Raw genomic sequence first — 27088 nt, forward strand, 5'->3', positions numbered from 1 at the left:
TACTAAAGGCTCAATGTCACCTTACAATACAAAGGTGACATTAACCCCTTATTACCCCATATGCTAACTTTACAGGGCAGGGAGGATAGAGGGGCTAAGTGCCAGAATTGGTGTATCTTACAGATGCGCCTTTTCAGTGGTGGCTGGGGGCAGATGTTTTTAGCTGGGGGGGGGGCAATAACCATGGTCTCTCTCAATGCAATTAAAATCTGCCTCCAGTAGCTGGCTTGCCCTCTCTGGCGCAGAGAACTGTGTGGGAGCACACACCAGTTTTTTCCATGATTACATTCTTTTATTAAATATATACAGGTCCCAAATTTTACACAAACATACTACTAACAGTGTCAGTCACTGACATATATAACTCTAACTGTTCTGCAATGGTTTGCTGTATGTAAACCATGTCTCCTATCCTGTTGGCTTCTGCAATGATTTTACAGAAGCTGACCAATTAATTATTGGCTATTCTGCTATCTATCTGTCTATGAAATATAATGATATGTATGTATATATATATATATATATATATATATATATATATATATATATATAGCATATAAATATACACCTATGTGTATATTTCTATTCTATCTATTCGAACGTCCCGCCCTTCACCATGCTGTGATTTTAATTACATCCAAACACAGTTGGTTCCGACCTTCCTATAAATTCAGGTTTTACCACGTTATTAGCCATAGGTAAGTGTTCACACTAGGCAGTCAGCTCAGGTCCTCATCCGATCTGAGATTACCTTGACGTTTGATGGATGGGCTCACATTTTTTGGCCAAATCTTGTGCTAAGAATCTCAGGTGTTTTTTCACAGATTTCACAAGCCATTAAGCTATTCACATTTCATGTATCGCACATTTCCTTGCGTTAGTACAGTTGAGTGCAGCCATTATTTATTTGCTATGTAAGTCTTTTTTTAGTTATGCACCTGTTCAGACTAGATTGTTGTTCAGTCAGTTTACCTATATTTACTATTGTAACCTGTCAGTGTGATTTTACTGACAGTGTGATTTTACTGATTCCTGGCTTTTCAAAGGACACCGGTGCGTTTTTCTCGCAACTCACACAGATGGTCCATGTGTTGTTCGTTTTTTTATTGCACCCATAGACTTGTAATGCGAGTGTCGGCCAATATCCACTACAAATTGCAGCATGTTACGATTTCAATTGCAGTTATAATACGGCCGAGAAAAAAAAAACAGATGATGGGAACTGCCCCACGGATTAACATTGGTCTGAGTGCTATGCGATTTTTTTTTATCGCATAGCTCGTCCATATTCCGCTCTAGTGTGACTCCAGCCTTGTGGGTATATTTTTGGAGTAAAATGTAAATTATTTTATTCTATAAACTTCTGACAACATGTTTCCGAATTTCCAAGCAATATATTTTGTATTTTTTTTCTGAAAAGAAGTGGTTAAAAAAAAAAAAAAAGTGCATCCAGACATCAAATAATGCAAAGAAAACAAGTTCAGAATCATTTAGAAACAACAATACTCATGTTTTAACTCAAGAAGAGTTCAGAAATCAATATTTTGTGGCATAACCATGATTTTTATTAACAGCTTTCATGAGTCTTTGCATGCCTTCCTCCAGTCTTTCACACTGCTCCTGGCGCAAAAATGTAAGCGGTTCTTCTTTGTTTGATGGCTTGTGACTATCCATCATCCTTTTGATTACATTCGAGAGGTTTTCAATGGGGTTCAGGTCTGGAGATTGGGCTGCCCATGACAGGGTTTTGATGTGCTGGTCTCTAAAATTTTGTCAGAGCTGTATTTTGCGATGATTAACAAACCAGTGTCTTCTTAATATTAGACTGTTATTTTAGAAAGTCCTATGTGAGTGACTTAAGGTGTGCAACATTTCTCAATTATATCTCTTGCAGAGCCAATCTGTGTCTTACCCAACAGTAAATTATGTTATATTTCTCTCTGCTCAGTAAATTTACATTTTTGGCAGAAGTTGGGAAGTATTAGGAGGTATGGAAATTAAGTCACTGTAATATTAACCAGTTGAACAAGAACTTAAAGTAAACAGAAGATCAAGAAATGAGAAAGGAATAAAACCAGAGAACAAACACATGTAAAATAATCAGGCCACAAATCATCATGTAGGTTCATGTAGGTTCTTGTACCAACCTGTCAAGAAAAGAGCTTTGAGTGGGTGTGAGGTCTAGTTGAGTAGGTGTGAATTGGTTTGGTTGTCAAGAGGTTGGCCAGTCTATGTGAAGAGTCAGATGACTGTCTAACTCAGAAGGGGATTGCAACGTAATGCTCGGACTGACCGTCGGCCCTCCTAACCCGAGCATGACAGCATGTATTTCTATGAAGCTGAAAAAGAGCAAGAAAAAGATCATGCCCACATAAATAGGAACACCTCCATATATATACCAATATCAAAAATAGCGTTTATTTAATCGGCAAAAAACTCAAAGAATGCACATAAGTACTTATGTGCATACTTTGAGTTTTTTGGCGATTAAATAAACGCTATTTTTGATATTGGTATATATTTGGAGGTGTTCCTATTTATGTGGGCATGATCTTTTTCTTGCTCTTTTTCATGTTCAACTACAAGCCCACAGTGAACCTTCCTATCTTTGCTATATATATATATATATTGCAGTGCCCTCCAATTTTCTACTTATTTCTATTTCTATGAAGCTGTCACGCTTGGCCAGGAGAACCGGTCTGAGCATTCCACTGCAATTCCCTTTAACATAACAGTATACAGGCATCGGACTCTTCCCTAAACCTCATTATTTCCCAAGTTTATTTCTAATTTCCCACACTTGCATCTCTATTAAAGGGATACATTTAAGCCTCACTCCAGTATGCTGTGGAATTAACACTTTCATGTATGTTTGCGAAGCTCTTGACCACTTTATGACCGTTTTTTTTTTTTTTCAAACTGTTGAGGAGTAAACTTTTTTTGGTCATCTAATCTTGGGACAGGAGGGATAAGTGCCTCGATTCTTAAAAGCGCTTTCACCAAAATTCTGACGGAAAAAGCTATGAAAATTCACAAGTGTTTTGCAATCACAAGCTTGCCCAAAAATGTTCTGACTTTTGCCGCTTTCATGACCATTTTGCCCATCTCTAACAAACTGTCTGGAGCTTAGGAGGTATGTGGACATGAAGGCGATGGTGACCCCTGCTTGTCAAATTGATGATGAGGCCAAGTAGTGTGCCTCCAGAAGATTATATAAAATTTTCCTTCATTGAGGTTCAACATATAAAGTAGGAGTAGATGTTACCATTTCTGAATCAAGACAGGCAGTTGTAGTATAGTATAGTATTGTTATTGTATGCAAATATTGGAGGATAGTTCTGGTGCCCACATCAACTTGACTTTAGGGACAATTTTAGTTGAAGATTTCCAGACCAGACATTCTAATCACAAAGGAAATTATCTCGCAAATCAAAATCAATCCATCCCCCAATCATTGGCGATTGTATGAACGTTACCGTGTCCTTTGTACATTTCGTCAAACATTGCCAGTTTAGGTCTTCCTGAAAATTCATCTGCATGATTGACAAGGGCGTCTCTTACAGCCTCGTACCCACATATGACAACAACTTTCTCAACTCCTAATTGTAAGGTGTACACGGCTCCATACTTCTTAGATAGCTGAAAAATGAAATGAGTATTTTTTAGTGAATTTAAAAATGATATTTCACCTGGTTTATGTTGAATGTATTCTAATAGTAGAGCAAAATGTATTACATATGTTTTCTGAATTTATCTTAATGAACTTTAACCTCTTGCCATCTGGGCCAATTTTACTTTTTATGCTTTTACTATTTTCTCCTCTTCTCTAAGAGCCATAGCTTGATCCTGAAGATCAGTACGATTACATCAATCCATACCAATCTTTCTCAACCATCGTCATTTAATCCTATCCAAGAATACTCCAATGCCTTTAAAGCTTTTGAAACCATGGTCACCAAGGACATTAAGAAATTAAATAAGAAAAATCCCAAGTTCACTTATCATAATCTAAATCGTCAAGAAAGGCAATCCATCATTGACCTTCAAGAAAACAATGAAATAATTATCCGCCAGGCAGATAAGGGACGCAGGATTGTTGTAATGGACACATCTATGTACCACAACGAATCATTGAAACTTCTGAGTGATATTATCACATATACTAAAAAAATTTGGGACCCCACTATTGAATTCACTAAGAAACTGAATACACTAGCCACAAAAGGAAAATCCTTAGGCATACTCACGAAAAAAGAACTTCAATTCATCAATAACAAAACTGCTAGTATAGCAATTTTTTACCATATTCCAAATATTCATAAAAATACAACACATCCTCCAGGTCGGCCAGTCATATCCGTTATCAATTGCCTAACAGCAAACCTGTCTCGTTACGTAAACTCACATCTACAGCGATGCATGTCATTAATACCGGCATACATAAAAGATACCAGCCACACATTACAAATTTTAGATCAATTGGAATTGCAAGAACGTTTCACCTTAGGGACTCTTGACATAAAATCTTTGTACACCATAATTGACCATGACAAGGGCTGCCAAGCAGCTAAATTTTACCTCCAGGCAATAGGGCAATACAAAGAACTCTAAATAGAATTTATCACCGACAGTATCGAGTTTATCCTAAAGCATAATTATTTTAAGTATGAAAAGCAGTTTTATCTCCAAATTCATGGGACCGCGATGTGTACGCGTTTCGCGCTCGGGTATGCTAATATATATGTAGGAAAATGGGAACATGATTATATATATATAAGAATGGTAAATTGAGAGAGGTACTTACAGTATATTAGGCTACGTTCACATTTGCATTGTGCGATGTTGCGTCAGAGACGCAACGCACAACGCAAACAAAAACGCAACAAAACGCAACAAAACGCATGCTAAAACACTGCATTTTGCAACGCATGCGTCCTTTTTTGCCGAAAAATGGACGCAAAAAAATGCAACTTGCTGCGTCCTCTGCACCCTACGCTTGCGGCAAAAAAAACGCATGCGTCGCAAAACGCAGCACAACGCATGTCCATGCGCCCCCCATGTTAAATATAGGGACGCATGACGCATGCGTCGCCGCAGCGGCACCCGACGCTGCGTCGCACAACGCTAATGTGAACGTAGCCTTATAGTGTCGCTTCATTGACGACATCATATTCATCTGGAAAGGTTCATCCCCAGCCCTACAACCATTCATTTCAAACCTGAACAACAATAATTACGGCTTGGAGTTCACGCCAACCATGAGCTGAACCAGTATAAACTTTCTACATTTAACCATCTGTGTGGAGAACAACAAATTGGTCACAAAATGTTTTCGCAAAGACGTGGGCTCCGACAGTTTCATTCATATGACCAGCTGTCATTTACCCATCTGGCTGTCAAATATCCCAAGGGGCCAACATATGCGAAACAGATGCCATTGATCCAACACAAAAGATTACCATATTGAAAGCGATCGCTTGACAGCAGAATTTGTAAAAAAGGGGTACAACCCATTGGCCCTACACCTGTCTAGAAATGAAATAATGCCTATGTCAAGAAAATCGATGATATATAAAACCTGTACAAACCCCAGTCCACCCACACTCCAGGAACAGAAAGGCAAATTACCTATAATCACCCAGTTCCATTCCGGATATAGAAGGTTTAATAACATAATCCGGAAACTCTGGCCTATATTACAAGGCGATAAACACATTGGGGATTTATTACCGAAAAATCCAAGGTTCGTGTACACCAAAGAGCAAAATATGGGTCACTTACTTGCCACCACTACGAAACCAGTACTATCTAATTCCACAAATATGAAAAAAGTGCCAACTACCAGAACGATAGGTTTCAGATCATGCGGCAGATGTTTTTGCTGCAAACATACAAAATGTGGCAAGAAAATTTGCACATCTTTTACAGATACAAATAATGTGCATAAATATCCAGTCAAGTCTAACATCACATGTGACTCTGTAGGGGTCATCTACATCCTTCGCTGTCCATGTGAGAAAATTTATGTTGGTCGAACCAAAAGACCCCTAAAAGTCAGCATAAAGGAACATCTGGATAATATCCGGAAGGGCTTCACAGGGCATCCCTTATCCCGACATTTTCAGGAGAAACACAACAAATCACGTAAGGGTATCTCCTTCTATGGTATTCAAACCATACCCAAGAATCCAAGGGGTGGCAATTACATTAAAATTATGTCAAGAATAGAATCAAAATGGATTTTCTCCCTGGACAGCCTGGCACCCAAGGGGTTGAACCAGAAAATTGAACTCTATGCCTTTTTTAGACACGATATCAAGCTAAATTCCATCCCTCAGGATACTAACTGTAATAGCTTTCAATACAGCAAAGTGTAATCTAGTCAACAGATGAGCATCCCATGTTAACACCATAAATTGGTAACTACAGACGTCTAACAAGTGTCAGAGGGATCTAACTTTTTAAACATATTTTATGTATCTTTTAATATTTGTGCATTTTATTTCTCTATTTATACTATTATGGTATATTTTTTTATTTTTTTGTTGTCTCTCGGCTGCATTTAGTTGGCCTGGTTGACAGACTGAACCCCATTTTAATATTTTTCAAGCTTTTAACTATTTAAAAGTAATAAAGTATTGACCTTTTAGCAATTTCAAGTTTTAGATTATTATGTATCTCAGCTCCAATTAGTAGGCAATTCCATTAAGATCCATATTCAAGCACAAACACACAACAGCAACTTTCCTTTAAAGGTGCACACCAATTATTTTATGCAGGTACGATTCTTTAATTGAACAAGTAAAGCCAATAATTACACACAGAAGGGGAGGGCACGCTGCTACATAAGAGCAGACAAACTTGGGATCAGCAATAACCCTGATGAAGAGGGCTAGAGCCCTTGAAATGCATTGGTTGGTTAGCTGCTCTAACACACCTGCTCTTTCTGGCCCCGTGGCTTGGTGACATCACCTGTAGCTCCGCCCACCTCTCCGACCGCTACATCAGCGTTGCTTCCGGCTGGAGCACGCGAGGTTTCGCGGTCTTGTGGCTCTTGCCGCATCTATCGTTCTAACCCACCGTGCTATGGTGGTGGTACAACAGCAACACAGATTCCTCGGAACCGCTCCTCTCTATACCAGCGAGACAGTGAGTACCGCCCAATTACATATGCATGCCTAAGCCGTGATATATCAGTACTATTAACTGTCTCACTGGAAGAAGATTGCCACTCATTTTTTATGCACGGGTAACTGTCTCTATTTAAAGTAACCTACTTCTTACATACTCACCACCAACAAAACCTTGCTTCACTCCTGACATTATCAGTAGTAAGTATACTTAACATTGTGAGAACTGAATCACAGACATTTAGAATCACACTTGTAAAAGGGTGTATATCCTTCTAAGCAGGAGGAACCGTTCAGCCTTGGAAAAAGCAATTTTAGCCATCACGACACCAGTAATAATTGTGGACACAAAAGAATCACGGTCCCCAACCCCGTATTGCCATTCAGTACCTAAGTGAGTAGAAATTCTATATCTCACTATTTTACTATATTTATTTGATGAACCCCTTTCTGACATTAGACGTACTATCCCGTCCATGTGGGGTGGGCCCGTATGACCGCCGATGGGATAGTACGTCATATGCGATCGGCCGCGCTCACAGGGGAGCCGGGTGTCAACTGACTTTCACAGCTGACATCTGGCACTTTGTGCCAGGAGTGGTCACGGACCGCCCCCAGAACATTAACCCCCGGCACACTGCAATCAAACATGATCGCAGTGTTCCGGCGGTATAGGGTAGCATCGCGCAGAGGGGGGTCCCTGCGTGCTTCCCTGAGACCCCCAGAGCAACGTGATGTGATCGCATTGCTCCAAGGGTCTCTTACCTCCTCCTCGCTGCAGCAGGCCCGGATCCAAAATGGCCGCGGCATCCGGGTCCTGCAGGGAGGTGGCTTCACAGCGCCTGCTCAGATCAGGCGCCGGGAAGCCTGGATCTGTGCACGTTAGATCGCCGATCTGACACAGTGCACAGCAAAGTGTCAGATGGGCGATCTTACACTATAACATGATGCCCCCTCCCCCGGGGCAATGTTATAGTGTAAAAAAAAATATTCACATGTATAAAAAAAAATAAAAAAAAAAAAATTCCCCAAAAAAATTCCAAAAAAAAAATTTATATATTGTTCCTACAAATACATTTCTTTATCTAAATAAAAAAAAAACACAAAAAAGTATACATATTTAGTATTGCCGCGTCCGTAACAACCCGACCTATAAAACTGTCCCACTAGTTAACCCCTTCAGTGAACACCAGAAAAAAAAAGAGGTAAAAAACAACGCTTTATTATCATACCGCCAAACAAAAAGTGGAATCACGTGATCAAAAAAACGGATATAAATAACCATGGTACCGCTGAAAACGTCATCTTGTCCCGCAAAAAACGAGCCACGACACAGCATCATCAAAGAAAAAAGAAAAAAGTTATAGTCCTCAGAATAAAGCGATGCAAAAATAATTATTTTTTTCTATAAAATAGTTTTTATCGTATAAAAGTGCCAAAACATAAAAAAATATAAATGAGGTATTGCTGTAATCGTACTGACCTGAAGAATAAAACTGCTTTATCCATTTTACCAAACGTGGAATGGTATAAACGCCTCCCCCAAAAGAAATTCATGAACAGCTGGTTTTGGTCATTCTGCCTCACAAAAATCAGAATAAAAAGCGATAAAAAAAAGTCACGTGCCCAAATATGTTACCAATAAAAACGTCAACTCGTCCCACAAAAAACTAGACCTCACATGACTCTGTGGACCAAAATATGGAAAAATTATAATTCTCAAAATTTGGTAACGCTAAAAATGTTTTTTGCAATAAAATGCGTCTTTCAGTGTGTGACGGCTGCCAATCATAAATATCCGCTAGAAAACCCGCTATAAAAGTAAATCAAACCCCCCTTCATCACCCCCTTAGTTAGCGAAAAACAAAAAAAATAAAAAAATGTATTTATTTCTATTTTCCCTTTAGGGTTAGGGTTAGGGCTAGGGTTAGGGTTAGAGCTAGGGTTAGGGTTAGGGCTAGGGTTAGGGCTAGGGTTAGGGATAGGGATAGGGCTAGGGTTAGGGCTAGGGTTAGGGCTAGGGCTAGGGCTAGGGTTAGGGCTAGGGTTAGGGCTAGGGTTAGGGCTAGGGTTAAGGGTACAGTTAGGGTTAGGGCTAAAGTTAGGGTTAGGGCTAAAGTTAGGGTTAGGGTTTGGATTACATTTACGGTTGGGAATAGGGTGGGATTAGGGTTGGGAGTGTGGTTAGGGTTACCATTGGGATTATGGTTTGGGATGTGTTTGGATTAGGGTTTCAATTATAATTAGGGGGTTTCCACTGTTCAGGCAGATCAGGGGCTCTCCAAACGCGACATGGCGTCCGATCTCAATTCCAGCCAATTCTGCGTTGAAAAAGTAAAACAGTGCTCTTTCCCTTCCGAGCTCTCCCGTGTGCCCAAACAAAAGTTTACCCCAACTTATGGGGTATCAGCGTACTCAGGACACATTGGACAACAACTTTTGGGGTCCAATTTCTCCTGTTACCCTTAGGAAAATACTAAACTGGGGGCTAAATAATTTTTGTGAAAAAAAAGGATTTTTTTTATTTTCACGGCTCTGCGTTCTAAACTGTAGTGAAACACTTGGGGGTTCAAAGTTCTCAAATCACATCTAGATAAGTTCCTTGGGGGGTCTAGTTTCCAATATGGGGTCACTTGTGGGGGGTTTCTACTGTTTAGGTACATTGGAGGCTCTGCAAACGCAATGTGATGCTTGCAGACCAATCCATCTAAGTCTGCATTGCAAATGATGCTCCTTTCCTTCCGAGCTCTGCCATGCGCTCAAACGGTGGTTACCCCAACATATCGGGTATCAGCGTACTCATGACAAATTGGGCAACAACTTTTGTGGTCCAATTTCAACTGTTACCCTTGGAAAATTACAAAACTGGGAGCTAAAAAATAATTTTTGTGAAAAAAAAAAGATTTTTTATTTTCACGGCTCTGTGTTATAAACTGTAGTGAAACACTTGGGGGTTCAAAGTTTTCTCAAAACATCTAGATAAGTTCCTTGTGGGGTCTAGTTTTCAATATGGGGTCACTTGTGGGGGGTTTCAATGTTTAGGCACATCAGTGGCTCTCCACACGCAACATGGCGTCCCATCTCAATTCCTGTCAATTTTGCATTGAAAAGTCAAACGGCGCTCCTTCCATTCCGAGCTCTCCCATGCGCCCAAACAGTGGTTTACCCCCACATATGGGGTATCAGCGTACTCAGGACAAATTGTACAACAACTATTCTGGTCCAATTTCTTCTCTTACCCTTTGGAAAATGAAACATTGGGGGTGAAAAGATCATTTTTTTGAAAAAATATGATTTTTTATTTTTATGGCTCTGCATTATAAATTTCTGTGAAGCACTTAATGGGTAAAAGTGCTCACCACACATCTAGATAAGTTCCTTAGGGGGTCAACTTTCCAAAATGGTGTCAGTTGTGGGGGGTTTCAATGTTTAGGTACATCAGTGGCTCTCCAAACATAATATGGTGTCCCATCTCAATTCCTGTCAATTTTGCATTGAAAAGTCAAATGGTGCTCCTTCGCTTCCGAGCTCTCCCGTGTGCCCAAACAGGGGTTTACCCCAACATATGGGGTATCACCGTACTCAGGACAAATTGCACAACAACTTTTGAGGTCCATTTTCTCCTGTTACCCTTGGTAAAATAAAATAAATTGGAGCTGAAATAAATTTTTTGTGAAAACAGTTAAATGTTCATTTTTATTTAAACATTCCAAAAAATTCCTGTGAAACACCTGAAGGGTTAATAAACTTCTTGAATGCGGTTTTGAGCACCTTGAGGGGTTCAGTTTTTAGAATGGTGTCACACTTGGTTATTTTCTATCATATAGACCCCTCAAAATGACTTCAAATGTGATGTGGTCCCTGAAAAAAATGGTGTTATAAAAATGAGAAATTGCTGGTCAAATTTTAACCCTTATAACTCCCTAAAAAAAAAATTGTTGGTTCCAAAATTGTGCTGATGTAAAGTAGACATGTGGTAAATGTTACATATTAAGTATTTTGTGTGACATATCTCTGTGATCTAATTGCATAAAAATTCAAAGTTGGAAAATTGCCAAATTTTCAAAATTTTCGCCAAATTTCCATTTTTTTCACAAAAAAACGCAGGTAATATCAAAGAAATGTTACCACTATAATGAAGTGCAATATGTCTCGAGAAAACTGTCAGAATCCCTGGGATCCATTGAAGCGTTCCAGAGTTATAACCTCATAAAGGGACAGTGGTCAGAATTGTAAAAATTGGCCCGGTCATTAACGTGCAAACCACCCTTGGGGGTAAAGGGGTTAACATAAAAGCACCTGCTTTTTTTTTCTCTCATCCTTTAAAAAGATTCTACCAGCACCTATAAGGGTTGATCAGAAAATCTACCTCATCATCAATGATGATCTAATGAGTAAGTGCTTTTTGAACTTATATCCACTTTAATGCACACATTTATTTTTTGCTTATGTAATGTAGACAGCGCAGGTGAATGCTATATATATTTTTTATTACCAAGTATCTATACTACTTATCTAACAGGTCCACACAGAACCTGTTGTATTCACCATCAGCATTCTACAGTAAGGCCATGTGCACACGTTCAGTATTTTTTGCGTTTTTTTTCGCTATAAAAACGTGATAAAAACGCGAAAAAAACGCTAAAAAACGCTTATATATGCCTCCTATTATTTACAGTGTATTCCGCATTTCTTGCGCAAATGTTGCATTTTTTCCGCGAAAAAAATTGCATGGCGGAAAAAAAGAGCAACATGTTCATTAAATTTGTGGAATTGCGGGGATTCCGCACACCTAGGAGTGCATTGATCTGCTTACTTTCTGCATGGGGCTGTGCACACTATGCGGGAAGTAAGCAGATTATGTGCGGTTGGTACCCAGGGTGGAGGAGAGGAGACTCTCCTCCACGGACTGGGCACCATATAATTGGTAAAAAAAAAGAATTAAAATAAAAAATAGTGATATACTCACCTTCGATGGTCCCGGAGTGTTCCCACCTCTCAGCGGTGCATGCTGCCACTTCCGTTCCTATAGATGGTGTGTGAAGGACCTGCGATGACGTCGCCGTCTTGTGATTGGTCGCATGACCGCTCATGTGACCGCTCACGTGACCGCGACGTCATCGAAGGTCCTGCACACACACACCATCTATAGGAACGGACGCCGCTGAGGAGATCGGCTGTCTGCAGGTGAGTATAACCATTTCTTTTATTATTTTTAAACATTCTATCTTTTACTATTGATGCGGCATAGGCAGCATCTATAGTAAAAAGTTGGTCACACTTGTCAAACACTATGTTTGACAAGTGTGACCAACCTGTCAGTCAGTTTTCCAAGCGATGCTACAGATCGCTTGGAAAACTTTAGCATTCTGCAAGCTAATTTCACTTGCAAAATGCTAAGAAAACCGTGAAAAAAACGGGAAAAAGACGCAAAAAAAATGCGGATTTTTAGCAGAAAATTTCCGGTTCTCTTCAGGAAATTTCTGCAAGAAATCCTGACGTGTGCACATACCCTCAGTAAGCAATTGTCTCATCACCAGCAACTGCCTGTAGCCCAGTGTTTCCCCTTTTTATCTTTACAATTGTAGAAGATAACTTATCAGTCTCTGGGCACTGGGGGAATGTGGCTGGAAGATTTCTCGGTGACGCAGCAGGCGGCATGAGATAATAATAATAAATAATAATCTTTATTTTTATATAGCACTAACATATTCCGCAGCGCTTTACAGTTTTGCACATATTATCACTAACAATCTAAATTCCCTATCAGTATGTCTTTGGAATGTGGGAGGAAACCGGAGTGCCCAGAGGAAACCCACGCAAACACGGAGAGAACATACAAACTCCTTGCAGATGAAGTCCAAGGTGGGATTAGAACCCAGGACTCCAGCGCTGCAAGGCTGCAGTGTTATCCACTGAGCCACCGTGCTACCCAAGATGTTTCTGATCTGGTCCCGCAAACGGAAGATGCACAGTCCCCTTGTGGCAATGAATCCTCCGGGTTCTTTGGCACATGGTCTTCTGATCCGGGCACATGGTGGGGTAGAGATGAAGGTTGGTGGCACAGTGGAAGAAACAGAAAGTTCAGGAGACAAGGCAGCAGTAGAAGCACACAGTCCAGCTGACACAGCCACAGGCACGGTCTGGTCCTCAGCAGGCACAGCAAGGATGGGACTAAGCAGTGAATCAGCAGTGGTAAGCAGAACCGAGGTATGCACTGGTCACTACCCCATGCGGATGTTTCTGTGGGCTGAGGGTAGCATGTGTCAGCAGGCTTGCTAGCCGGGAATACAGGCACAGCTAGCTGGCATGGGTCCATCAAGAGGGAGTCAACCATCTCACTTCTCACAAGCTCGTTCCCCGCCAAAAGTTCCGTCTTCCCACTCACACCGCTATATATGTCACACCCTCCCCCACTAGTCAGGTGTTTAGAACTGTGGCAGTCAGGAACCTCTTCTCTCTGGAATATTGGTGACAGCCCCAACAGTTCAGGACCAGACACGCAAGGGGGACCATTGGCTCGGTTCACCTCCCTACACTCCCCCCTCTTTTCGCTCACCATTCCACGAGCGAGACTCTTTGAGGAGAGCGTGACTGTTTATATTTATCCTGTGTGATTTGTTGCCAGACAAAATTCTCTAGGTCATAGCGATTGGGGGATTTGCTGGCTGTTGTTCGTTCGTAGCATCTCAGATTAGGAGAAGTAGTGGAGTTTTCCTGTAGGGCAGAGTCTGGCTGGGAAGAGAGGGCCATGGGTGAGCCTGTGTGTTGTGAATTCTGTGGCAGAGCTCCCTCCTGTGGTCACAAGTGGTACTTCGGCTGGTTCTCTCTGTGAGCTTCCGTTGGTGAAGGAAAGTGGTACTGTGGCTTCTGAGTTTCCTTCCTCAGGTGATGTGGTGAAGTCGTTAGGTGCTTCTCTATTTAACTCCACCTAGTGCTTTGATCCTGGCCTCCAGTCAATGTTCTAGTATTGGACCTGTTGCCTCCTGGATCGTTCCTGTGGCCTGCTGCTCTGCATAGCTAAGTTCCTCTTTGCTATTTGTTTGCTGTTTTTTTCTGTCCAGCTTGTCAATTTGTTTTTTTCTGCTTGCTGCAAGCTCTGGGACGCAGAGGGTGTACCTCCGTGCCGTTAGTTCGGTACGGAGGGTCTTTTTGCCCCCTTTGCGTGTTTTTTTGTAGGGTTTTGTGTTGACCGCAAAGTTACCTTTCCTATCCTCACTCTGTTCAGAAAGTTGGGCCTCACTTTGCTAAATCTATTTCATCTCTACATTTGTCTTATTATCTTTACTCACAGTCATTATATGTGGGGGCTGCCTTTTCCTTTGGGGTATTTCTCTGAGGCAAGGTAGGCTTATTTTCTATCTTCAGGCTAGCTAGTTTCTCAGGCCGTGCCGAGTTGCATAGGTAGCGTTAGGCGCAATCCACGGCTGCCTCTAGTGTGGTTGGAGAGGATTAGAGATTGCGGTCAACAGAGTTCCCACGTCTCAGAGCTCGTTCTTGTTTTTTGAGTTATTGCCAGGTCACTGTATGTGCGCTGTCCTCTATGTCCATTGTGGTACTGAATTACCTTTCATAACACATGTGTCCTCTGAATCCAATCCTTCGGAACTTAGTCCTTCATCCCCTTCTTTGCCATCTTTCATTGGTGTATGGTTTACCGCAGGGGTCTCGGGCTCTTCAGCTGTCTGAACTGGGTTTTTAGATAGGCAAGGTTGGAGCATATTCCAGTGAAGAGTTTGAGTGGGAGCATCCACTTTTCATTCAAGCTAGACTTCGTACATCAGCCCCTCAAAACTAATTCTCTTCACCTGATAGGGGTCTTTCTCCCAACGATTGTCCAGTTTGTCCAGAGGATGCTTCTCTCGTACTAAGACACGGTCTCCAATTTGAAATTCCATAGCTTTGGAAGGGGTCTTTTCTGCATGTTACAACTCCAGTAATCTAGTCTGGACCAACCGATGTAAAGTCTGCAGACGAAGCCAATGCTCCCGAACCCAGGAGGACACCTGTTGTGAATTCTGCTTTTGGGCTCCCTCCGGTGGTTGTAGGTGATAATGCAGTTGTCCCTGAGTTGCAGTCTTGGTCAGGTGTTTCTGCTGATTGCAGTTCTGACCGGGGTATTTAGGTGTGCAGGAATCATTAGTCCTTGCCAGTTGTCCATGGTTCAGGGAGGTTTTGGATCTTTGTCTGGTTCCTCCTGCCTTGCTGCCAATTCAGCAAAGATAAGTGTTTGGTTTTTTTTTTCTGTGGCACACATGCTGTGTGCTTAATAATTGTGTGCTATTCATTTGTTTTCTCTTGTCCAGCTTAGATTGTGTCAGTGTTTTCTCAGTCTTGTTGGATTCTCAGGAGTTGCAGATATACGCTCCACATCTTTAGTTAGTAACATAGTAACATAGTTAGTAAGGCCGAAAAAAGACATTTGTCCATCCAGTTCAGCCTATATTCCATCATAATAAATCTCCAGATCTACGTCCTTCTACAGAACCTAATAATTGTATGATACAATATTGTTCTGCTCCAGGAAGACATCCAGGCCTCTCTTGAACCCCTCGACTGAGTTCGCCATCACCACCTCCTCAGGCAAGCAATTCCAGATTCTCACTGCCCTAACAGTAAAGAATCCTCTTCTATGTTGGTGGAAAAACCTTCTCTCCTCCAGACGCAAAGAATGCCCCCTTGTGCCCGTCACCTTCCTTGGTATAAACAGATCTTCAGCGAGATATTTGTATTGTCCCCTTATATACTTATACATGGTTATTAGATCGCCCCTCAGTCGTCTTTTTTCTAGACTAAATAATCCTAATTTCGCTAATCTATCTGGGTATTGTAGTTCTCCCATCCCCTTTATTAATTTTGTTGCCCTCCTTTGTACTCTCTCTAGTTCCATTATATCCTTCCTGAGCACCGGTGCCCAAAACTGGACACAGTACTCCATGTGCGATCTAACTAGGGATTTGTACAGAGGCAGTATAATGCTCTCATCATGTGTATCCAGACCTCTTTTAATGCACCCCATGATCCTGTTTGCCTTGGCAGCTGCTGCCTGGCACTGGCTGCTCCAGGTAAGTTTATCATTAACTAGGATCCCCAAGTCCTTCTCCCTGTCAGATTTACCCAGTGGTTTCCCATTCAGTGTGTAATGGTGATATTGATTCCTTCTTCCCATGTGTATAACCTTACATTTATCATTGTTAAACCTCATCTGCCACCTTTCAGCCCAAGTTTCCAACTTATCCAGATCCATCTGTAGCAGAATACTATCTTCTCTTGTATTAACTGCTTTACATAGTTTTGTATCATCTGCAAATATCAATATTTTACTGTGTAAACCTTCTACCAGATCATTAATGAATATGTTGAAGAGAACAGGTCCCAATACTGACCCCTGCGGTACCCCACTGGTCACAGCGACCCAGTTAGAGACTATACCATTTATATGGTTAGATGGTGGAATTTTTTGTATCATCTGCTGTGGATATTTTTTGGAAGGGTTTTAATACTGACCACTTAGTATTCTGTCCTATCCTTTCCTATTTAGCTAGAAGTGGCCTCTTTTGCTAAATCCTGTTTCCTGCCTGCGTGTGTCTTTCCTCTACTACTCACAGTCAATATTTGTGGGGGGCTACCTATCCTTTCCAATGCTAGCAATCTGCCAATGTGGGCGTTTAGCATTTGGGCCTGGGGGTGCGTGGCTGGATATATCAGTTTTCTAGTAAATGTCTGAGGCAGGAATAACTGAACGCTGTGCTGGAACAACGAAGTGGATGTAGTTGCTTACTGTTGTGTGTGCAATCGTTGATTGTGGGCAGGAGGCATCAGTGCCTTCTTCATGGTCAGCAGCTTGGGAAGGCTGTAACACAGGGGAATGGGCAGTGGTTTCACCTTCAGACACAGATTTGGTACCTAGGCGTTGCATCCACCTACTGGGTTGCTTGGCTGCCAAATGCTTTTGCATGCTGTTGGTCCTCAGTTTGGCAGTGTTTTGCCTCTTTTTAGCTTGGTTTGGCAGATGATGCAAATTCCAGTTGTTTTATCTGAATGACTTTCAGAAAAAAAAATACCATGCAGAGGAACAACTCACCCTTGGCCTGATATCTATCCGAGTTTGGGGGCTCTGTGGAACAGTTGACTGAGTTCTACCTTTGGGCAATCCACTATCTCTTCTTGCCTGTTTTCTTGCTACAGATCCATCAATCTCTGTACTGCTGTGCTCCTTAGGCGTGCCACCGTGCCAGGTTGGATCAGTGGCCTCATTGTCTTCCAATTCCTCAATCTGATCCTCCTTCGGAGCTGCAATTTTAGGCTGACCTGATGACAACTGTGCCTCTTAATTATCCTCCACCTCTTCAGACATCAATTGACCTTCCCCAACATGGCTTTCTCCTGGCCTTGGATGGTCAAATGTTTGGGCATCACTGCACTCCACCTCCTCATGACTCTCTTTAATGGTGCATGTTGAGAGACCTGACAAATTGCAAGGAGGTCCTACGTCTCCAGGGACTCATGATGTGGGAAGAAGAAGGACAGAGGTTGAGGATTTCGAGGCCCAGCCTCTTGGATACTGAGACTGGACCTTGTGGAAAACTTTGTGGTGCTGCTTAACACACTGGAGCCTTTTTTCTGCCATACTACCCACAACATCCTCACACTTGTCTGGGTTTGTTAGTGTGTAGCATGCTGAATAAATTTTGAGGGGAACCTTGAGCAAAATATAGTCACCTTCGGATCTGTCATGTGGACTTGGTGGGCAGCACAACATCCATGTCCCTTAACGTCACCCTTTCTAATCTTGAATGCATTATATTTATGAAATAAAAAATACTAGTTTTATTTTTCTCAAGTACCCTTACAAAGGTCTTAGGTACAAATTCATTGTATCAAGCAATATGTGGCTATTTTTTTTTTTTTAGATTGCCTTGCTGATACAATCCAAATGCGGAATAATGAAGATTATTGCCCCTGCTAAATTGTCACATAAAATTATCTGTACCCAGATTGCGCCATTCGCACAACTGCTAGATAAAGATAAGCTATTTCTTAAACCAATAGAAAATTATGATTTTTTTAAAAAAAATCACCTTTCTGACACACTCTAAATATGGAGTAATGAAGATTTTTGCCTCTGTTAAATTGTCACGTAAGATTATCTGTACCCAGATTGCGCCAGTTGCACAACTGCTAGATAAAAATATGCTATTTTTTTTAAACCAATTGAAAATTTAGATTTTTTTTCAATTGTCTTGCTGAAACACTTCAAATGCGGCATAGTGAATATTATTGTCCCTGCTTAATAGTCACGTATGATTATTTCTCCCCAGATTGCACGATTCGCACAACTGCTAGGCAAATATTAGGTATTTTAATCAATAGATGAAGAATATTATTTAGCAATTAGTAGTGTTGAGCGATACCTTCCGATATTTGAAAGTATCGGTATCGGATTGGATCGGCCGATACCGGCAAAATATCGGATCTCGTTGATACTGATACCCAATACCAATACAAGTCAATGGGACACAAATATCGGAAGGTATCCTGGATGGTTCCCAGGGTCTGAAGAAGAGGAAACTGTCCTTCAGGCCCTGGGATCCATATTCATGTAAAAAATAAAGAATAAAAATAAAAAATATGGATATAATCACCCTCGGATGCGCCCTGGTTGTAACCGCTGCAACCGGCAGCCTCCGTTCCTAAGAATGAGCGAGTGAAGGACCTTCGATGACGTCGCGGCTTGTGATTGGTCATGTGACCGCTCACGCGACCAATCACAAGCCACCACGTCATCGCAGGTCCTACACTCACTGCATTCTTAGGAACGGAGGCTGCTGGTTGCACCGCTGAGGTCCAGGCTCCGTCGGAGGGGTGAGTATAGCCATATTTTTTATTTTTATTCTTTATTTTTTACATGAATATGGATCCCAGGGCCTGAAGGAGAGTCTCCTCTCCTCCAGACCCTGGGAACCATACGCACCGAACACGCCTGGGAACTTATAGGAACTTCCGATTCCGATTTCCGTTATCACAAAAATATCGGAACTCGGTATCGGAATTCTGATACCGCAAATATCAGCCGATACCCGATACTTGCGGTATCGGAATGCTCAACACTAGCAATTAGATTTTAAAATGGATGTTAATATATGCTGCCACTGAGGAATATTATTTTGCGGTAAAAAAAAAAAATTTAGGCTGCTACACAGGAATATTATATAGCTACTCCCAAAATGGTTTTGTATATGATAGTACTACCTAATATTATTTCCCTTTGTAAATAGCTGATTTTTATATTTTGGTAGTGGAAACCCTCACTATTTCAACCTAATACCACAATCTGTTTATAATACTAACTACTATGCAACACAGTGGAAAATAACAGAGTTCTGCAGCATATGCTTGCAATGATTAAAACACCCAGGTGCCTGCCTGTGTTTCACTCTCCATCCTAATATATCTCTCCCTACTTAAATCCCCACCTAATAACAAATAATCTCTTCACAATCAATCTTGAGCTTTTTTTTTTATAGAATAACGCTCATTATAACTTTCTATCACTCTCCCTATGCTCCTTTCACTCTCCCTATGCTGAAACTACGCTCTCCCTACGCTGTTTCCGTCTGCAATTTGCACAAGATGGTGCTGGCCGCCTTTAATTAGTCCCTATGACGTTGGAAGGCCAGCCAATCACAGTAATGCCACGCCAAAGATGGCGTCAGCATTACTGTGATTGGCAAACCAGACCATCATATTCATCAGCTGCAAATAAAGCGCCTAACATGCTGGGCGGGTCACTCGAATATACAGAAGTGAATATCTAATTACTCACTGAGTAACCAATAGCCCGAATACCGTACTATTCTTGCAAGTAACAAATAGTGCAGAAAGTATTTGCTCATCTCTACACATGATGTCTGATGAAATCAGCCATCATCTGCTAGAAAACATGCGGGCTCGGGGTACGAGTCGGCATCAAAGGCAGAGATACGACTTTTGACATACATCTACGTCAAAGGTCATGAAGGGGTGAAGTCACATTTCTTTTTCTTTGTCTTGAGGTTTTTTGTGCCAAATTATTTCAAACTGGAACATGAATTTTTGCATAAAATAAAAATGATTTTTTTCTGTCTCCATTTATTTATTTTTTTTCCTTTTTTTTTAAAGCAAAAAGTTGCACAGTCTGCAAAATTTGCACCAAAAATTCAGACAGATATAAAATCACTCCACGAGGAGATTGGAAAACATTTTTACCAAAATGTGAAAATGTTGCAATTTTTGGAAAAGTCAAAACCATATGGAATCCTAAAACTCCACAAGTATACAGTATTTGATTGGAACCAGTTTATATGTAACACTTGGTTGTGTCTTCTGTCGTTACTTTTTGTGATTTCATTTGGAAATACAAAGAGTTTTTTTTAAATGCATTGTGCTCTAGTTGTGACCATTTTTTATAATTCTCTGGTTGACTCGAAAAATGTGTGAGGAGGATACATGTACAGTGTATATACCATATATATAAATATATATATATATATATATATATATATATATATACACAGTTATATGGAAAAGTTTGGGCACCCCTATTAATTTTATGCTTAATGTTTTATAAAAATAGTTTTTTTTTGCAACAGCTATTTCAGTTTCATATATCTAATAACTGTTGGACACAGTAATGTTTCTGCCTTGAAATGAGGTTTATTGTATCTAACAGAAAATGTGCAACCATTCCTCTGTACAAAACAATTCCAGTTCAGTTACGTTTGATGGTCGCCGAGCATGGACAGCCCTCTTCAAATGATCCCACATATGTTCAATGATATTCAGGTCTGGGGACTGGGATGGCCATTCCAGAACAGTGTAATTGTTCCTCTGCATAAATGCCTGAGTAGATTTGGAGCGGTGTTTTGGATCATTGTCTTGCTAAAAGATCCATCCCCTGTGTAATTTCAACTTTGTCACTGATTCATGAACATTATTGTCAAGAATCTGCTGATACTGAGAGGAATCCATGCGTCCCTCAACTTTAACAAGATTCCCGCTGCCGGCATTGCCCACACAGCCCCAAAGCATGATGGAACCTCCACCAAAATTTACTGTGGGTAGCAAGTGGTTTTCTTGGAATGCTGTGTTTTTTTGCCGCCATGCATAATACCTTTGTGTATGACCAAACAACTCAATCTTGATTTCATCAGTCCACAGGACCTTCTTCCAAAAAAAAAAATTGGCTTCTCCTTATGTGCTTTTGCATACCTCAGCCGACTCTGTTTGTGGCGTGCTTGCAGAAATGTCTTCTTTCGCATCACTCTCCCATACAGCTTCTCTTTGTGCAAAGTGCATTGTATAGTTGACTAATGCACAGTGACACCATCTGCAGCAAGTTGATGCCGCAGCTCTCTGGAGGTGGTCTGAGGATTGTCCTTGACTGATCTCACCATTCTTCTTCTCTGCCTCTCTGATGTTTTTTTTTGGCCTGCCACTTCTGGCCTTAACAAGAACTGTACTTGTGTTCTTCCATTTCCTTACTATGTTCCTCACCGTGGAAATTGACAGGTTAAATCTCTGAGACAGCTTTTTGTATCCTTCCCCTGAACAACTGCGTTAAATAATCTTTGTTTTCAGATCATTAGACAGTTGTTTTGAGGAGCCCATGATGCCACTCTTCAGAGGAGATTCAAACAGGAGAACAACTTGCAAGTGGCCAATTTAAGTAGCTTTTCTCATGATTGCATACACCTGGCTATGAATTTCAAAACTCAATGCGGTTAGAAAACCAAAAAAAGTGCTTTAGTAAGTCAGTAATAAGTAGGTATGAGTATTTAAATCAAGAAAATGATAAGGGTGCCCATACTTATGCACATGTCAAATTTTGTATGAATGCACATTTTCTGTTAGTACAATAAACCTCATTTCAAGGCAGAAACATTACTGTGTCCAATAGTTATTAGGTATACGAAACTGAAATAGCTGTTGCAAAAAAAAACAACAATTTTTATAAAACATTAACTTAAGATTAATATGGGCGCCCAAATTTTTTCATATAACTGTGTATATATATATATATATATATATATATATATATATGTATATATATGTATATATATATATATATATATATATATATATATATATATATATATATATATATATATATACACTGTATATACATATATATAATGTATATTCAAGCCCAATAAATACAAACAAACTGTGTGGAGAAAGTCTACAGTAAACAAACCCTTTAAATATTTACTCTCTCCATCATGTGGCTTATTATATTCCCAATTCTTCCAGGCAATAGAATCATCAACATTTAGGATAAAAAAGTCAAATAACTGAATGTTACCTCATGCATTGTCAGATGTGGTCTCTTCACGTCTAGAATGTGCAGATTTCCAATGATTGGTAGCGGTCGAGGTCCGGGGGGCAAATTATAAGCATTTTTTTTCTGTCCAAGGAAGAACAGGACAAAAAGAAGACATAAAATAATAGACAGAACCAATGTGATGGGATCAGATGGGATCATAGTGCCAGGAAGGGTTTCTGTAGAAAGACAAAGAGAAACATATAAATGTGCAAACATCTTTAAACATTATATATATATATATATATATATATATATATGTATTGCATGTCTTTCTTTCTTTCTTTCCTTCTTTACACAGAATATCTATAAATCTATCCTACCGTACCTAAAATCCTTCCGTATTCTCAGTATTATTTTTCTATCCCTCAGCATTTATGCTTACATTGTTAATGAAATGTCCCCGACTGGATCCTGCTCTTCTCTGTGATTTTGCAGTTCTGATTCACATTGTGTAACACTGAAAATGTAATGTGATATTTACAATCCGCCCAGATATTTAGGCCAAGAAATTGTTTTCTTTGAGATTTGCTGTGCCACGGAGCAAAGTTTTCCCATAACAGAGTTCAGCTACAAATTAAAAAATTAAATCTAACTGACTGGAGGACCCAACATGTCCATGAATAGCACAGACAAGTGGTGAGGATTTTCAGATTGGTGGTCTACGTTCTCATGCAGCTGTTTATACACATGTGGTAGTTGTCGGCTGATCGTAGGCTCGGCAGATTGCTATTCTCCATACACATGAAAGCTCGGACAACCAATGGGGATGGAGGAATAAGTTGCTGTCAGACACCTCCGTTGAAGACGTATCGCCAAAGATAACAAAAAGGGCAGCGTGTTAAAGTTCAAATTGCTGGATCCTTCTCTTCCCCCAAATTATCTTTAAATGGGATATTGGAGGCCTTCATTGATGGTCAGTCAATCCCACCAGTAAAGGAGTGTTCAGCTGACTTTTATCTAATGTGTACCCTGGCCTTTATAGCTGAGGGCCTTTGCATCAGGCACTAAGTGATCTACTTACAGGCAGGGCCGTATTTTCCACTAGGCACTTGAGGGCATGTGCCTAGGTCGGGATAATGTGGGGGATGGGGCGGCACCTGAGGAAGTTTTTTTCTGTTTTTTTTTTTTAATTAAAGTCTGGTGTGTGGCCTTTATACAGTATAGAGCACTGTGTGGCCATTATACTGAACACAGCATCATGTGGGGCCATTATACAGTATTGAGCATCATGTGGGGTTGTTATACAGTATGGAGCACTGTGTGGCCATATTTTTTTGTTTATAATTAATGTTTATGAAACAGTGTGATCAGCGGTACTAAATGGGTGTGGTTGGGGCATGGATATCGGTGTGACTAGTTGTGAAATGGGTGTGGTCAAAGGCATGGCCCTAAATTTGCCATGGCGCCACGCGCCCCGCAAACTTTGTCCCTCTTTCCCTTCTTCAAAAGTTGGGAGGTATTTTCCAAAATACTGCCTGTATCACGTGCCACACCAGAGAGGCAATGGGAGATTAGGGAGGTTAATAAGTGGCTCAAGAATTGGTGTAGGAAGGAGGGGTTTGGGTTCCTGCACAACTGGGCCGACTTCTCAGTTGGCTACAGGCTCTACGCTAGGGATGGACTGCACCTCAATGGGGAAGGTGCAGCTGTGCTGGGGGAGAAAATGGCTAGAAGGTTGGAGGAATATTTAAACTAGGGATTGGGGGGGAGGGTATTCAAATTATAGGAGGGGAAGATAGTGCAGACAGAGACCTGGGCGCAAATAAGGAAGTTGGGGGTGGCGGTGGCATGGGGAGTGGGGTTAGAACAGTTAATAATTTAAGAAAGAGTAGAGGTACAGAGAGGAACATCAAGTGCATGTATACTAATGCCAGAAGCCTCGCCAACAAAATGGACGAATTAGAACTAATGTTGTTGGAGCATAATTATGACATGGTACGGACATCTGAAACAAGGCTGGATGAGAGCCATGACTGGGCTGTTAACTTGCAGGGGTATAGTCTGTTCAGAAATGACTGAATGGATAGGCGAGGGGGAGGGGTGTGTCTATATGTAAAATCGTCCTTAAAACCCATCCGGCATGATAATATAGTTGAATTTAATGAAAATGTAGAGTGCCTGTGGGTGGAGATAAGGGGAGGGGGGAAAAATAATAAATTACTGATTGGGGTTTGTTATAAATCTCCAAAAATAATGGAAGCAATGGAGAATATCCTCGTAAAGCAAATAGATGAAGCTGCGACTCAAGGGGAAGTCATTATTATGGGGGACTTCAACTAGCCTGAAATAGATTGGGGAACAGAAGCCTGCAGTTCCAGCAAAGTTAATCGTTTTTTGACAACTATGAGAGACAATTACTTTCCACAACTGCTTCAGGACCCAACAAGAAGGGGGGCACTGCTAGACCTAATATTAACCAACAGGCCAGACCGCATAGCAAATATAAGGGTTGGTGGTCACTTGGGAAATAGCGATCACAAAATAATAAGTTTTCATGTATCCTTTAAAAAGATGTGTAGTAGAGGGGTTACAAGGACACTAAACTTCAGGAGGGCAAATTTCCAAGGGATGAGAGATGATCTTGATGCAATTAACTGGGACGATATCCTGAGACACAAAAATACACAAAGAAAGTGGGAGACATTTATTAGCATCCTGGATAGGACCTGTGCACAGTATATACCGTATGGGAATAAACATACTAGAAATAGGAGGAAACCAATATGGCTAAATAGAGCTGTAAGGGGCGCAATAAGTGACAAAAAGAAAGCATTTAGAGAATTAAAGGAAGTAGGTAGTGAGGAGGCATTAAATAAATACAGAAAATTAAAACATTCTATACAAAACCAAATCAAGGCAGCAAAGATTGAGACAGAGAGACTTATTGCCAGAGAGAATAAAAATAATCCCAAAATATTCTTTAACTACATAAATAGTAAGAAACTAAAAAATGATAGTGTTGGCCCCCTTAAAAATAGTCTGGGTGAAATGGTGGATGAGGATGAGGAAAAAGCCAATATGCTAAATGACTTTTTTTTCATCAGTATTTACAAAAGAAAATCCCATGGCAGATAAAATGACTAGTGATAAAAATTCCCAATTAAATGTCACCTGCTTAACCCAGCAAGAAGTGCGGCGGCGTCTAAAAATCACTAAAATTGACAAATCTCCGGGCCCGGATGAGATACACCCCCGATTACTGCAGGAATTAAGTGCAGTCATTGATAGACCATTATTTTTAATCTTTAAAGAGTCTATAATAACAAGGTCTGTACCACAGGACTGGCGTATAGAAAATGTGGTGCCAATATTCAAAAAGGGGACAAAAACTGAACTTGGTAATTATAGGCCAGTAAGCTTAACCTCTACTGTGGGTAAAATCCTGGAGGGCATTCTAAGGAATGCTATACTGGAGTATCTGAAGAGGAATAACCTCATGACCCAGTATCAGCACGGGTTTACTAGGGACCGTTCATGTCAGACTAATCTGATCAGCTTCTATGAAGAGGTAAGTTCTGGATTGGACCAAGGGAACCCAGTGGATGCAGTGTATATGGACTGTTCAAAAGCTTTTGATACGGTGCCACACAAAAGGTTGATACATAAAATGAGAATAATGGGGATAGGGGAAAATATGTGCAAGTGGGTTGAGAGCTGGCTCAGGGATAGGAAACAAAGGGTGGTTATTAATGGAGCAGACTCGGACTGGGTCACGGTTAGCAGTGGGGTACCACAGGGGTCAGTATTGGGCCCTCTTCTTTTTCACATGTTTATTAATGACCTTGTAGGGGACATTCAGAGTAGAATATCAATATTTGCAGATGACACTAAACTCTGCAGGGTAATCAATACAGGGGAGGACAATTTTATATTACAGGATGATTTATGTAAACTAGAAGCTTGGGCTGATAAATGGCAAATGAGCTTTAATGGGGATAAATGTAAGGTCATGCACTTGGGTAGAAGTAATAAGATGTATAACTAAGTGCTTAATTCTAAAACTCTGGGCAAAACCATCAATGAAAAAGACCTTTGTGTATGGGTGGATGACAAGCTCATATTCAGTGGCCAGTGTCAGGCAGGTGTTATAAAGGCAAATAAAATAATGGGATGTATTAAATGAGGCATAGATGCTCATGAGGAGAACTGTTATGACACGGTGGTTTAGGAGCAACATGGAACGAGCTCTGAAGGAAGTGGTAACTATACTGACCGCAGTCCCTAAGCTCAACACAACACTAGAAGTAGCCGTGGGATGCTCCTAACTCTCCCTAGGCACCTCGTCACCGCCTAAGAGCTAACTACCCCTAAAGATAGAAGCAGGAAAACTATCTTGCCTCAGAGAAAATCCCCAAAGGATAGATTAGCCCCCCACAAATAATGACTGTGAGTGGAGAGGGAAAAGACATACACAGAATGAAACCAGGATGAGCACAGGAGGCCAGTCTAGCTTGATAGATAGGACAGGATGGAATACTGTGCAGTCAGTATAAAACACTACAAAAATCCATGCAGAGTTTACTAAAAATCTCAACACCTGACTAAAGGTGTGGAGGGTAAATCTGCTTCCCAGAGCTTCCAGCAAGACAGAATT

At 40.8% G+C, this 27088-nt stretch overlaps 1 pseudogene; it reads right to left on the minus strand.

The window, feature by feature from the left end:
* The window catches only part of LOC138638725 (cytochrome P450 2K1-like), a 250088-nt pseudogene extending 227057 nt beyond the window's left edge, over positions 1 to 23031 (minus strand).
* Positions 23032 to 27088: the final 4057 nt, after the last annotated feature.

Source organism: Ranitomeya imitator, chromosome 5 (genome assembly GCF_032444005.1).
Source record: "Ranitomeya imitator isolate aRanImi1 chromosome 5, aRanImi1.pri, whole genome shotgun sequence".
NCBI classification, from domain to species: domain Eukaryota; kingdom Metazoa; phylum Chordata; class Amphibia; order Anura; family Dendrobatidae; genus Ranitomeya; species Ranitomeya imitator.